We start from the raw sequence: 13491 nt of genomic DNA on the forward strand, positions 1-13491 counted from the left end.
GAAAAAGCTAGTGAAGGATATAAGAGACACAGGAGTCTGAAGAGTAAAGAAATTGATGGGTGGGATTTGAGTTGTAAAGTCATAAAGTTTTCACAAAAAACTGGCTCCTCATGTTGGTTTCTTGGAAGTTTTCAAGTAGGCAGAGAGGATGGAGAGTCTTTCTGTGTATGGGAAAATGAACACCGGTTTGGATGAAAGAGAGTCTATTTCCCAAAGATTTGATGCACACCTTGTCCCCCTGAATCTCCACCACACACAGACAATGATGTTCTTTGGAGTCAGAAAGACCTGAATTCAAGTCTTGGTTCTTGTTCTCTTGTGAAATGTGGAAAACTGCTATCCATTTTCTGGCCTTCAATTTCCTCTTCAAAATCATCAGATAGAGCATGAGATGGTTGTGTGTTAAATGTGATAAATCATGTAAAGACCCTAAGACCCTAGTTCAGTTCATGAAACATAATAAATGTCCAAAAATATCATTTTCCTTTCCCATCCTTTTCACTTTTATGGCATTTATCATTGCATTCTTTATCTTGTTGTTTTGGCAGACATCTTCCCATCTTCTTACATTAGAAGCTTCTTGAGGGTATAAATCAAGTCATGTTGATCATTATGTCATCAGCCATATTTCTCAACATTTTAGGAAAATATTGAATTCTCTGTGTGTTTTGAGGCAGTTCAAGTCTGAAATCCATAGGGCAAGCCATCAGGGAACTCTCCAGTTTGTCGTGAGGCTGCAGTCCACAGGTGGAATTTCTTCTTCATTAGGGAAGCCTCAGTTCTGCTCTTAAGGCCTTTCATTTGATTGAATACCAAGGGTAATATTTACTTAAGGTTTACTGATTATATACTTTAATCACATCTGAAAAATACCTTCACAGCATATCTAGATTAGTGTTTGACTGAATAACTGGAGACTGTAGCCTAGTCATGTCAACACATAGAACTGACCATGACAACAACTTTACCTTAATAGAAGATATTTTGATCACCTAATAATTTATTTTTGTGTCATATTACACAATGTTCAAAGAGCTTTCACTGCATTATCTCATTGAATGCAAGGCAAATATTGCCGTTCCCATTTATTAAAGAGAATACTGGTGTTACTGACACTTAAATAGTGCTCAAATCCAACTGCTGTTAAGTGGGATCTAGACCCATAATCCAGATTTTCACACTATAATCAATAAAAGGATACTATCTTTCTTCACACAGAACAGCTTGCCTCTGTGGTAGCATTCTATTTCTGATGAAGAGCATTGTTCTCTCTCCTCCTTATGGCCAGAATAGAGTCCACATGTTGAGCTAGTAGAGTTATAAAACAGAAAGAGTCTGGATCAGTGAGTCACCCGGAATTTCAATGAGCAAGAAATTAACTTACTTTGTTAAGCCACTGACTTTTGGATGTTGTTGGTTAGCAGAGCATAACCTAGTCTATGTTAACTAATTAACTTCATTAACAGTCTTAGGGAGTTGATTTAAGGATTTTATTGGATAAAAGATGTGAAAATGTTGGAAAAGTCTAAACAAATATTATTATGGTTTTAATGCTGCAGCTGTGTTTCAATTAAATCAGTTGCAGTTATAAACAAGCCTGGACATAATGGCTGACTTTATTCACTGGTTATTATTTATTTCTATAAGAAGTTTTACCAGATGAATATGTCAAATTACTGTTTCAATTTTAATTTGGCAGAAACGTCAAGATCTTTTACCAAAGAAACACAGCTGGAATGGAATTTTCAGGCAAGAAATGAAGATTTTAAAGACTTTGGCCTCTATATCCTATTGGTCAGCCCAGGGTCAGACACATGATGCTCATCAATGTATTTTTATTTCTAAGATGCCAAACCATTCTCGGTTCATGTTCTAAACATCATATTAAGATTAGTCATACATACCAATGTGTCCTAAACTTCATGAAGCAAGCTTGAAACAGTTAAAAATTTGTCCAGCTAGGGTATAAAGTTGTTGTAAAAAAGAAATTTTTAGCTACTACTGTGTATATTATAGAGGGCGATTTGAACCAGTGATTTACATATAAGAAATGTAGAGTATTTTCCAGAAGGACTCAGCTTCTCTGAAAACCATATATTTTCCCACACCCACCACTACAGGTTCAGAGAACATGGATATTAGAATAATCCAAATCTAGTTTGCACAACTTTGGAGAGAATAAAATAAAGTTCATGTTAAAAAGCGATAATTAAAATCAAAAGAAACAAGCAAATAACTCAGACTAAATCAGAATAGAGACAACACTTTAAGAACCACTTTGTACAATTTTTATCAATAAATGATTAGATAATCTTGGTATTTAATGTTAAAATTATTATATTTTATGCTTGTATATTCTTTGTAACTTATTGAATAATAATAATAAATACAAAACTTTGTTTATTGAGATCCTACCATAAATCAGAAAATGTGCAGTGTGAGTTACATATATTGCCCCATTTAATTTTATAATAACTATATGAGGTAAGTAAATGTCTTTATCCTCATTTTATAGGCAAGGACTTTGAGGTTCCCAACAGCTACGCAACTTGCTTAATGTTTCCTAACTACTAAGGTTTTGAACCAGGAAAATATATTGCTAGTTCTTTCCATTTTCTACGAGAAGTCAGAAGTCCAAATTTATACAAGATCTTTCAATTTCTAACTTGCAGCAGCTAATTCAAAACAAATCTTTAAAACATATATACAGGCCAGATTTTTCCCACGGGCTGTAAGATTCTGGTCTTTACTTTATGCCAGAATAGGTGACAGGTGTACCATGTGACTTCAGAGGTGGTTGGGAAGATTTTCACAACCTGCATCCTACCTCCTTGTTCACTGATCATTCTCACTTCATCAACATTGTATATCTCTTTACTCAACCCAAAAAGAATTAGTTATAAAATTTCTATCCATTTGGCAGGTACCCCTCCACTCAGCCCCTGCACAAAGAAATATCAGAGGGTAAATAAGGCATAAATGACTACTTTCAGACACCACATTCAGGGTAAAGAGAAGGGGCCAGTGAGAGATTACAAGTGGGGTGGAAGCTCCCAGAAGTGTTGGACGAATGATAGTGAAAGGGGCAACAGCATTATAGTTTCTTCTCATTTATGCTTCTAATTAACCTTTGGAATCACGTAGGAGAGCTAGGGCATATTTTTATTTAGTGTATATCCACCTATTGTCTGAGTCTAGGCTTACAACTTTTCTTCAGCAGCACTTGATGTTTCATATGGCAACTAATAGTTTGTTGGTATTTAAAAGGGGCAAAGTAAAATATTTGATGTTTACCTCTATGTGTCCAGAAGCTAGTAAGATACAGAGAGTGAAATCATTTGGATGAAAATCAAAATATTGGTTTTACTATTGATATATAGGAATTTGAGTTTATAACTTAGATCTGTATCTAAAATACACTTTTAAATAATTTGCTCCTGAACTTTCACACAGTGTCACTCAATCTAGCTTCACATTTGTATGAGGAGCTTCTAAAAATTCTGATGCCCTGGTCCCACCCAACAGATTCTGATTTAATTGGTCTTGGGTGAGGCCTGGGCTTCAGTTTACTTTTTAAAAAGTTCCTCAAATGATTTGGTTATAGAGCTGGGATGGAGAAAGAAGCACTGGCCTAATCAGCACTTCTCAAAAACTTGAATGTGCATGGGTATCACCTGAGAACATTGTGAAGATGCAGATTCTGACACAGTGGTCCAGGAGCATGGTCAGGGCATTTGCGTTTCTAATAAGCTCCCAACTGATGCGGAGGTTGCTGGTTCCTGGATGAAACTTTGAGTGACAAGATCTAAACCACTGAGATGCTCTGCCTTAGGGAGAGAATGACTAGCAAACCATATCCTGGCCAGTGTAGCAAAAGAATTTGCTACCTCCTAGCTGAGGCCAGTGAGATACAGGCCTCCATACCTGTTTTCAAAGATGAAATTTGACCCTGATGCCCATATGCTTTTAACATGGAACCAGAGACAACGTATATGACCCTGTTCTCTAAGCAGAAAGATCCACAAGAGGCTAGGAAAGGCTTGAGCTACAAATGAGCAGCAGTCCTCTCTCCCAATTGCACTAATCCTAAGTCATGACTTAATGACAAAAGAATGAGGAAGCATGGGGAAATACAGAAGCCACATCCCCAGTGCTTCCAAGAGGTTTGGTCCAGAAAAAAGAGTATGAGGAGGAGATAAGAATGTCTCCTAACCTAGATCATCATAAATTATTTGATGTTAACCTTGTCTTCATTGGAAAGATGATATCCAGGTCCTTGAATCTCTGAATCTCAGAGCTAACTTTCAGTACTGCAAGTCCCAAAGGACAGTAGGTGGAGGCGTTGCTCCAGGCAAATGTATAAACTGTATCATAATAAGGCTTTGGTTCCAAGCCTTTATTTTGTCTCCTGCCGTTTAGGTTAATCCACATCTGAACCTCAACTCCTTTACTCCTTCTAGCCAGAGACCTCAACTAGCTCCTGACCAACTATAGCAGAATATTTGGGGGTTCCTGGGCATTAGGGTTTTTAAGAAAACTCTCCTTAATTGCCCTAATGTGAAGCCACAGTTGAGAATCATCGATCTCTAAAACTCTGGAAGTAAGGTGTTAAAACACTTATTTGGCCACAGATCTAAATGATACATCTTAATTCAGGTGGAGTAGACTTCTGGGCTGTTTTTTAGTCCTTTATTCTGACCATGAGTTGTAGAAATCTCAGTGTTCTGAAGGCACGAGGAAGGAGAGTGCTCCTTACCTGGTGTACAAATGGCCTTAACAGCCTCTTTTGACCTGGGCTGCACTGTCAGTGAGCTCTCTCATGTAGGAGGCAACTTCAGGCCTGGCTTGGTTACCTGTTCTGTGGGGGCTTCAGGGAAGTGCTGAGAAATTCCAAAGATGCAATAGGCCAACAGAGATAATTCAAAGAGGAAAAGAACACGCAGTCACCAAAAGAGGTCCTAAAAATACGTAATGTGCTTGCTAATCGAACTGAAACTCTATTCTCTGATGACTTGGAACAACAATGTGCTTAAGACTGGGCAGGGTGTTTTGATTTCCTTCTAGAAATTTAAGTCTCCCATTAACACTTTGGTTACAGATAGTGAGATATCTCCTCTGAGTATCGTCCCATCCAAAGCCATGCCTTTATTTGGAAGATAAATTGTTTCACCCCTTTTAAAGGCACTGGCATTTTTAGCTTGCCACATGCAGATTTTGTCATTTTAGGAAACAGTTTACATACATGCTTCAAATCTTTCTTAATTATTCACCGTAACTATACCACTGGCCCTAAATCTGTTTCTTTCTCTGTACGGTGAGTTAGTAATCACACAAGTATTTTTGTAAAATAAAAAATACAGTTTACCTTAATTGTCATGTATGTTGTAAATGTGCATTTGCACCCTTACCATGAATTGCATGGATATAGGAATACGTATGGCTTCTTAAAGGTATTTACTTATAGTATCAATTGAGAAAATGATGTTCAGTTAGTCTGCATGATGGGTAAAAAGGGAATTAAAAATGTGTTCTGGTAAGAGGTACTTTACGTGCTACACCAATATTTCAAAATACCTATTAAGAGAAAAAAAAAGCAGTACATGTATTTGTGTGTGTTTGGGTTTCAGATGAAAGGATGTGTGCAGTAATGAGGGAAGGAAATGATGGGCCATGAGTCCTGCCCTAGGGCCCTTCTTTCTTTCCTTCCTCAACTAAACCAACAGCTGCCTAGCCTCTGGTTTTTTTGAACATATATATTTTTGTATAAAAATTGAATCATAGCAAAAAAGAAAATAGAAGAATATTAGAAAGAAATAAAAACCTGAATTCTACAAACAGTTCTCACATTTTGCTAATTTGGGTTAGAATCTGTAGTCTGCCTCTTACTATATCAGGGAAGTAGCCTTCCTACTGTAGGCCTCAGTTTCCTAAAATCTAAATGAAAGGGGTCTTCTGAATGGTGTCTCACTCAGTTCTAGGATCCTACTCTTTGGAGGAAAAAGCCTTGAAGTGGTTAACAGCTACTCAGAGTCTGGGAAAATGAAGGAGAAGCTGTCTCAGCTGGAGCTTGGCTGGCTGCCCTTTCACCTAATTCCCTGCCCCCTCTTCCATTCCTGTTCTCACCCCCCTAACCTACCCAAAGCCTGTTACACATAGACCTGTCAAACTGGTCCTCTAGGTGAAGTACCACCAAAAATGTAATCTTTTTTTTTTTTTTTTTTCCCTAAAAATGTCTGTCTTCAATCACCTTGTAAACTCAGAACAGCTTCCGGGGCTCTGGACTTGTTTGGAAATTTCACTTTACTGCTTGAGTGCCAGACCCAACAGACAGAGCTTTGACATCAATTAACAGCACGACAAATCAGCAGCAGCCCTTTCTGGAAAAGACTTCCACACTGACAGTGAAGCATGATGATTGAGAAACAGCCCCTCCAGTAACACTTTGTCATTCTTCGACATTGCTGACAGACCCCTTACCCTCCCCCAGACTTAGACAATGCACACATTCATGCACACATTCTTACAAATACCAATATACCCCTGGGCTTGTATAGGCATGCTTACACACAAAGCAAGGAGCTTACACATAGAGGCACTCACGCTCCTCCCCACACTCGCGCTTACACACACACACACACACACCCCCTTAAGCACTTAAATTTACTCACACATGTAACCCTTCACAACTGCATGCACATAGACACTCATACATCTGCAAACACAAACACACAAACACACAGGATCATACATTCACCTATGCATGCACATATGTCCACAGGCTCATACACATGCCTGCAAACCCAGCACACACAAGGATATGCACACAGGGTACACATAGACATCATTTCTCAGACAGATGTACTCAAATGCATGAGCTCACACAGTGAAATATGCATGTGAGCTCACACAAATACAGGCACACATAAATACCCACACATTTACCACCCAATGCAAGCGACTGAAGACAAGTTTCTGAAGTAAAGTTGGACAGTACAGCTGTTTTTGTTCTGAACAAAGACTATAAAATCCAGGGTAAACAAAGGAATGCTCTCCACACTTTCTGGTTTTCATATATTTAGCTGTGAACAGCTTTATCTGCCACATTTCTCTTTTATTTGCCATTCAGGGAGTTTGAGTTATGTTTACATAAGAAGGTCTTGGAACATTTAGTCAAATTAATATTTCTTTTATGTGAAAAGATACTGCCTTCAATGGCTGGTTTTGGCTGTTGTTTAGCACCATTTACTCGGTGGAGAAACTCTTCACGGTTGTTCAGTCTTGACATGTTTGCCACAAATCGCATCTATTTATTTCTTCCAGCACCTACAGTTGCCTGTAAAAGTTTTCAGATCACTGGCTAGAAAAGAAGAAAGGCTGTGGTTTCAATTCTCCATATTTTTTACATCTTTCAGATGTTTGGGAAACTAAACAGCTTTATTAATTAACACTTACTTTGGGGCATGTGAGCAGAAGAAAGGGAAGAAGGAGCATGCTGTTGTCCTCACCATAGGCAAGAACAGCTGGAGTCAGAGAACAGAAACAGAATAACAGAGTGGCTTTATTGAATCAGGCTAAAGCCATACCCCTGGAATCTAGGTGGGCAATAATTTAGTGGGCAATGGAGTGAGATGGAATAAGTCACAGAAGCCTGGGCCAGAACTCGGGTCCCTCCACTGAGCACCTGTGTGACTCTGGGTAAGGTACTTTAAGCTCTGAGAGTTGGGTGAATTAAATGTAAGACGAGATGATACACTTCACTGAATGTTTGTGAGGGAGAGTGATCACTGTAGTCCTTTTGGTACTCAAAATCATTGTATTTTTTTATCTTTTCTTCAATTATTGTCTGCAAAATACTCTATTTAGTCTTTGTACTAAACCATAAACTAGTTATTTTTAATTTATAGCAGGATTCATATGGTTTGTGATCTCTTAAAGTTTTATTCAAAAAAGGATCATTCAATATTCAAAAGTGTCCTCCTCCCCCCTCCTTGGGGAAAGAATTATCAATTTTCTAGTGAAATTCTGTGAGGTAAAAATTTTTGTCTGTGTTCTGCACTGACAACAGTACCTGGATAAGTCTCTGGCACATAACAGAGGCTCAATGAGTATTTGCTGAATTGATGAAATAGGTCCTCAAATATTTCCATTTGGATTCTCTATCCCAAACCAAAAAAAAAAAAAAAAAAAGAAAGTGAAGAATCATTCTTTATTCTTTCCATAAAGAATCATAATTACAATGGATTGATTCTTTGTGTCCCCCACAAATTCATATGTTGAAATCCTAACCCTCAAGGTGATGGTATTTGGAGGTGGGGCCTTTAGGAGGTAATTAGGTCATGAGGTGGAACTCTGAGGAATGGGATTAGCGGCCTTATAAAAGGGACCCCAGAGAGATCTCCTTGTGCTGTGTGAGGACACAGTGAGAACAAGGAAGAGGACTCTCACCAGGCAACTGCAGAAATCAGAAACCAGCCAACTGAAGAATGCAGAAATCTGTAGCACCTTGATCTTGGACTTCCCAGCTTCCAGAATTGTGAGAAACAAATGGCTGTTATTTGAGCCACCCCCTCTATGGTATTTTTAGATAATAATTGAAGACTAGGGCTGTGACTTACCCATGACTCTTTCCCCAGGGCCTGGCATGGCACATAAAAGACACAATAAACATGTGTTACATGAATCGATAAATAACAATAAGAATTTTGTGTAGGAACAACAACAAAATACCATTAAAATGGCATTGTTAAAATAATCCAGCTCAACGTTTCTTGCAGACAAGCAAGGTTCTTCTTCTCTGTCTATTATTTTTATCTCTCTGTTTCCAAATGAGACCCCTTTGCCTAGGCCCAGAGCATACAAAATCTGACACATCACCTTCTGCTTTTCTGACAATACACACTTTATCTCAATGATTTCATTCTATCCTTTTTTTTTCTAATTACCATGTGCAGGAGTAACTTCCAAATTTCTATCTCAAACTCATCCTCCTCACAACCTTTGTCTTTCAATATTCAATGAGGGCTGGAGGGCTCTGCCGGGATAGCCCACAAATGCTTTAAAGAAAACATGTGCAAATCAGAGCTCATTGTCTTCTTTCCTAAATCTTTCTCAGCTCAGTGTTGTATCTGAGCAGATGGTCACCAGTGTTCACCCAGAAGACATCCTGAGTCCTCCTCTACACATCTACACGCTGTAGAGTCTCTTGTCTCTCTTCTCTTTAAAGCCTTTTCCCCTCCTCCCTTAAATATTGTTGTTTTTCAAGTATCCATGTCCAGCTCTCTTTCCTTCTTCCTATGCAAAAGTATGCATAAAAAAGCCTGAAAGCCAGTGTGATAGAATGAAACTCCACAGGATTAAATTTATCTTTAAAAGATTTAAAGACACCTGCAACCTTGAATAACAATGGATGAGAAAGAGCTGCCAAATGCAGTGAAGGTCAAAGATACTTGTTGAAAGAAATGTTTGTAATGACAAATCTATACTCAAAGTTAGCAAAAATAGTTTCCCAAAAGAAAGTGCAGTACATAACGGGCAAATCCAATACCGATTTCTTTGAGGAACTAGAACAGGAGACTAGTCAGAGGAACATCCCTGCCACCATCCCACAACACTGAGATGTGGGCAAAGCAGGGTTGTTTCAGGAAACCTCGAAGCAGTTTCTTAGGGAGAAGAGATCTTGATTGGGGAGCAACCTGACTGCTGTTGATCACTGTTTTCTGGGGAGAAGCAAAGGCTCCAACAATTATGCTCATAACCCTGCCAAATAAGCTACCCCACCCTGTTATGTAAAAAAACCTGTTGATGCAGAAACCAGTCTGCCCTTGGCATAACCCAAATCTCCAGTAGTTGGTCCTGTAAGAACCCATCCCATTCAAAGATGAGAAATCATCAAAAAGGAAGGAGCACAGGATCCATACAAAGATACTGCAAGAAATAAGAAGAAAAGGGACAGCAAAATGTGAGAGATGACTAAACCTCACCAGAAAAATATTGCCACAGAACAGATATAAAATATGAGCAAACATACAGCCATAAATAAAATTTTAAAAATACCTTCAAAAAAAGTGCACTAGTAAGATACGTCACGTTAACCAAAAGAGATGAAACATGAGCTGGCAGAATGTGGGAAATAAGTGGAAAAGAAAAAGGAAAAACATCATCTACAAAACCGTGTCTGCATTGGAAGCAGCACAAAGGGAAATAGAAGCTGCTTGAAGCACAGTAAGGCCGTGAAAGACAAGAGAGAAAAAATAAAAGGGAAATGAACAGAGATTCAAAGGATTGCAGATGGCAGATAAAAAACAAAGGAAAGAGAAAAGGACTTCACACACACGCACACCCCCTCCATGAAATGTAGCTCCAAAAACTGATTAAATATGTTTTCAAAGATATGATTTAACAAATATTTTCAGATGTAAAAGAAGACCTAATTATATATGTTGAAAGGGTACACTATGACCCAAGACTTTTTGAAAGAGAATGCTGAACACACTGAAAGATACCGGCCTTCTAAGATAAAGAATACTTTTGGCATCTGGGAAAAATTATCGAATCATCTATAGGAGAAAAAATTAGGCTAGATTCAAAATGATTCACAGCAACATTCAATGTTAGAAGACTGAGGAGCATGTGGGCACAACATCCTCGGGGAAACAAGAATTTTAGCCCAACTAAATTTTAGTCTAACTATAAAGTCAATGTTCATATCTTGTTCTGAAAATATTTATTGTGTGCCTGTTACTATCAAACATTCTGGGTGCAGGAAATACAACAGCAGCAACTAGCAGACAAAAATCTCTGCCTCACGGAGCTTCCATTCTTTTATTTTATTTTTATTTTTATTGTAGGAACTTTGGTTTATAACATTGTATAAACTTCAGGTGTACATCATTATACTTCTATTTCTGCATAGATTACATCATGTTCTCATGTTCACCGCCCAAATACTAATTACAATCCATTACCACACATATGTGCCTAATTATCCCTTCGGAGCTTCCACTCTAATTGAAGGAAAAAGTAGAGACACTAATGAGATAAATTAAAAAGATACATAGTATGTGAGGAGGTGATAAGTGATAAATGCTCAAAAGAAAAATAAAGCACAGAAAGTAGATAGAGATTGTCAAAGACATTGCCATTTTAGAGAGAATGACCAGGTAAGTCTTTTGTGAGAGGTGACGTGTGAATAAAAACACGAATGAGTTGTGATGAGAAAACAGCCATTTTGAGTTGCTACTGAGGCATTTTACAGAATGACAACTTGCTCACACCCAGAGTCTGGATGTTTAGATAAGGACTTGAGTTTAGGATTTCTGCCATAATTTCCTGCCTTGCTTTTCCTGGGGCACATTTTAAAATAACCACTTAGAGCTGAGCTCATGAAAAACTAGTGACTGTCACTTCAAGCACCTTATAAGTAATAGATGCTTGCTATCTTGCTGTCTATCTCCTGCTGGCTCATGACCTGGGATGGAGGCCTGCCCTTCCCCTGGCTCATTTCGCCCCCTTCTGGAATCTGCGACTTAATAAGCCTTGTGACTTTACTTCCTTTGTGCAAGTGTATTGAAACTGCGCCTTCAATCAAAATGGCCCAGGGGTTTTCACTTCCTCAACTTGAGAGCTCAGATGCTCAGGTAGCTACCTGCTGACCTTGTGTGGGTGGCTTGTGCCTCTTCATTCAGCAGGTCATAATCTGCATATTCTTATACACCAGCTCCAGATTTTCCAATACAAGAGTAGAGGAGTAAGCCTTGCATGTATCCAAGGAAAGAATATTCTAAGCAAAAAGAATAGTGAGTACCAAGGCCCTTAAGCATGAATGTGCTTGGAGTGTTCAGAGAACAAGAAGGAGATCAGTATGGCTGGAACAGAGTAAGGAGGAGGCAACAAGAAGATGAGGTCGGGAAGGAAATGTGGAAAGGAGTGCATCATGTTGGCGACTTTAAGGATTTGAGGTTTTACTATGATTGAGATGGGAAGTAACTAGAGTGTTTTAAGATGATGAGTGACACGATCTGCTGTATACTTTAATTCCCTTACTCTGTCTTCTGAATTTAAAAAAGACTGAAGGTAGACATAGGGAGTCTATTTAGGAGGATATTAAATAATACTAGTTAAAGCTTATGATGGCTTGAACCTAGGTGGTAGCAATATAAGCAATAACAAAAATACTTGTGAATTGGATGTAGGATTCAAAAATAAGAGAGAAGCTCTTTTTTGTGGCTGGTAGGAATACAATTTTGACAGAACTAAACATACTCTTCCCATACAATCTATCAATCATGCTCACTGATATTGACCAAAAGAAGTTGAAAACTTATGTCCACACAAAAACCTGCACATGGATGTTTATAGTAGACTTACTCACAATTGTCTGAACTTGGAAGAAACCAAGATGCTTTTCAGTAGGTCAATGGATAAATAAGCTGTGGTACATCCAGATAATGGAATATTATTCAGTGCTAAAAAGAAATGTGCTATTGAGCAATGAAAGGACATGGAAGAAACTTAAATGCATGTTATTAAATGAAAGAAGTCAGTCTGAAAAGGCTGTATACTGTATGATTCCAACCATATGACATTCTGGAAAAAGCAAAATTATGGAGACAGTAAAAATAGCAGTGATTATTAGCGGTTAGGAGAGAGAGGAATACATAGGCAGAGCACAGAGGATTTTTAGGGCAGTAAAATGATTATTTATGATGCTATAATCATGGATACATGTCATTATACATTTGTCCAAACCCACAGAATATAAAACACCTAGAGTGAACTCTAATGTAAACTATGGGCTTTGAGTGATAATGATGTGTCAATGTAGGTTCATCAGCTATAACAAATGTACCACTCTATTGGGGTATGTTAATAATAGGGGAGGCTACGCATGAGTAGGGTCAGGGGGTATATGGGAAATCTATATATCTTCTGCTCAATTTTCATGTGAATCTAAAACTGCTCTAAAAAAAATAAAGTCTAGTAAAAAAAATAGAGAGGAGTCAAAGATGACTCCATGTGTTTTGTTCTAAGCCACTGAAAAGAATGGAATTGCCGTTTACTGGGGAAATTGTGGGAGGAACAGACTTGGGGTTTGGTAGGAGGAAGATTGTAAGCCCACTCTGGAAATTATACAATTTGGGATACCTATTGGAAATCCAAGCAGGGAAGCTGAATGGGTGGTTGGAAATATAATGAAACATTTTTTGAGCGTATGAGGAATCACATATTTTGCATGAGCCTTTTCTGAACAAGTACTAGAAGGCAAATTTTAGCAAACAAGAAGAATCGAAAATCTTTGAGAAAAGAACCCACAGTATACTTTGAATCCATATATCTATAGGGCTAAGGTTAAGACAACTGTAATACAAAACTCTGACTGAACAGAATAAAAATGTTATAAACCTAGAAATGTAGAAATGGTAAACAGTAAAAGAAGGAAGGAAAGAGAAGGAGAATGTGGGAGATAGTTTAAGAAGTCTCCTTTCCTCATCT

This window comes from Ceratotherium simum, chromosome 8, assembly GCF_057802395.1.
Source record: "Ceratotherium simum simum isolate JZ-2026a chromosome 8, ASM5780239v1, whole genome shotgun sequence".
In the NCBI taxonomy this organism is placed as follows: Eukaryota; Metazoa; Chordata; class Mammalia; order Perissodactyla; family Rhinocerotidae; genus Ceratotherium; species Ceratotherium simum.